A 2,727-nucleotide genomic window follows, 5' to 3' on the forward strand; every position below is an offset into this window, starting at 1 on the left:
TTATTAGAATCCCATCTCCTTAGGATATATCTTCAAAGACGATCAAACTATCCTCCATTCATGGGTACTAAAGAATATCATGAGTTTGAAGATGGATGAATCCCTTAAATTTCTCAGCCATGTAGAGAACAAAAACACACGATAGAGATTCCACGGCCAGAGATGCAGCAGAATAAAACATGTAGGCCATGTTGGATAGTGGTACCTGCACACATCAGTTGATGAATATTACAGCATTATATCTGACATCCCTGCGTCACATGCCAATCATGCAATCTTCCAACCTGCTAAGGGAACCACGAGCTTCTCCTTCTTAGATAATATACTAAGACCAATCTTCAAAGCTCTTCACTATCAGAGACATAATGAATTACCATTATTCCTCCATGACATGAAGCAGAACACAACAAGAATACAAGCTTCTCCGTAACTTTCAGATGCACTTTAACATCTCTTACACTCAGGTATCCCAATCCAGTTAATCTCAAATCAAATATTAGTTTGAAATTAAATCAAACACAATGACTCTCAACTTATCATTAGAGCACCCTGACCATTACTTATAGCCAGCACTCCTTATTCAGAGTGAAGGTTATAAAGGACTACACACATGAACCAACATACACTTTATGGAGAAAAATAAATTCTCCCAACTTTTCTCAGACATGTCTTGACATCTTTTCTGAGACTGGTGTCCCCGCAGACACTTTATGCTACAACATGGAGAAGATTCTCTCCTTCTTGCAGCAACATAACTCCACACACTTTCCTCTATAATACACTATTTTGTGTTCCTTGTTCTTCATGGATTCAATCATTAAATCCTTCTTCCCTGTCCATTAAACCAGAAAGTATTTTCCCTGAGTCTCACCCAAATACAGAACAAGATGCCTTCTCTAATACCAATTGAAATTCTGGTCTTCAGATATCATATATCCTAAGAGATGCTGAGACATTGATCAATGAACATCATACAATATGAAGATATCCATGATTTAAAAACTTTGCTGGAAAGTAATTGAACACACATAATTGTTAACCTAGTTCGGTGTACAACAATACCTACTCTGGGAGCTACCAAGCCAAGAAGGAAATCCACTATTAGCAGTATGAATTTGAAGCTAAACAACCTCCATTTTACAACTTCTCACTTAATCCATACCTAGTGCCACTTATACCTAAGAACTTCCTAGGTAAGAGAAACTCCTCTCATTTCTAATCACCGCAGTGATGTTTCATAATAACTACCCTAGTTACTGATATTGACAACCCTTTACCACAATCTTCAATTACAAAACAATACACGATTAAGAATCCTTTAATCAACAAATACTTGATATTGCTTAAAAGCTTTGATCAAGAACAATATATTGAAACACAAGCAACACACACTTAGATAAATGTATGAACGATACCTAAGTGACACACATACATTCAATACTTAACATCTTATGAATGCATGACATTACTTATTACTCAAAATCAGTCATACTCTTCTAACATGATACTAGAAAGGCTCACAATTAACATACAAACCCCAACCTATACCCCGTAAGTTCTGAATTTAAATTAGGTATGTAGTCTTCTATTTAAAGCACACATTTGGTATGGACTTACGCTTTAAAACACAACAAGGAGACTGCACAAAATCTGCAAAATATTCTCCAAGAAAATAGGTATCCAATCATTAGTTTCCTAAATATTCTCCATATTTAGAAACTATGAATATATCTTGAAGACATATACAATATTTTATCCTTAGATTAAGCGTTATATTGGATTGCATAATATTCTCCAAATATTTTGCATATGTAACAACTTAAACAGAATTCAAAAGCCTAGCTTAACACTCAATCACGATGTCGAATTATTCAGCATAGGACATCTTGTTCGACATGTTATACCAGATGTACTAGATAGAACATCTTGTATACATTCTAACTAACATGTTGTTGTCTAATTTGTATTACTAAAATTAATGTCAACCATGCAATCAGAGAGTTAACAAATTGTTTCAACCATAATCAATCATTCTCATTTTATAATATTAATTTAAATATATTATATGTTATATGTTATATATTATATCAAACCTATTATTTACAATCATTCAAAAATCGATCCAAATTAAATTGTATAAAATTAGATTGGATCAGATCAGATTTTTTAATCAATCATCCTAAAACAAACCAAACCGCAAGTAAATTTATATTTTGATCAAATGAATTTTACCTCAAACATTATCCAAATTGCACCCCAAACACCCCTAATCATGAGGGGAGCATCCACATTGGGTCAAACACATGTGACAAAGACACGTGTGGCATCCTTGTTTGGCTAAAACATAACAAGCAGCAAAACATAATGCATTGTGAATCTTGAAAATATAAAAAGAACAAAATAGGTACAAGCAAGATGTTATATGAAATGTCATGACATCAACTCATGACATCGTGCCTGCAGAACTGGAAGGAAGATTCAGTTTGTTACTCAACAGATACAGAATATTCGTAGAATATTTTGTAATCCTATGTGGCACAAATTTAAAGGTCTAAAGGATATTTGAAGAATCAGATCAGAAGATTTAAGATTCAAGAAGAATCAGATCAGAAAATTGAAGATTCAACAGATTCTAATTTAGGAGATAAATTAGGAAACTCATGATTAAAAGACCTTGATTGTAGCAAAAGATTTCTGCAGATTTGTAACAGCAAGGAGTGTTGCGAT

This window comes from Vicia villosa, linkage group LG5 (assembly GCF_029867415.1).
Source record: "Vicia villosa cultivar HV-30 ecotype Madison, WI linkage group LG5, Vvil1.0, whole genome shotgun sequence".
NCBI classification, from domain to species: domain Eukaryota; kingdom Viridiplantae; phylum Streptophyta; class Magnoliopsida; order Fabales; family Fabaceae; genus Vicia; species Vicia villosa.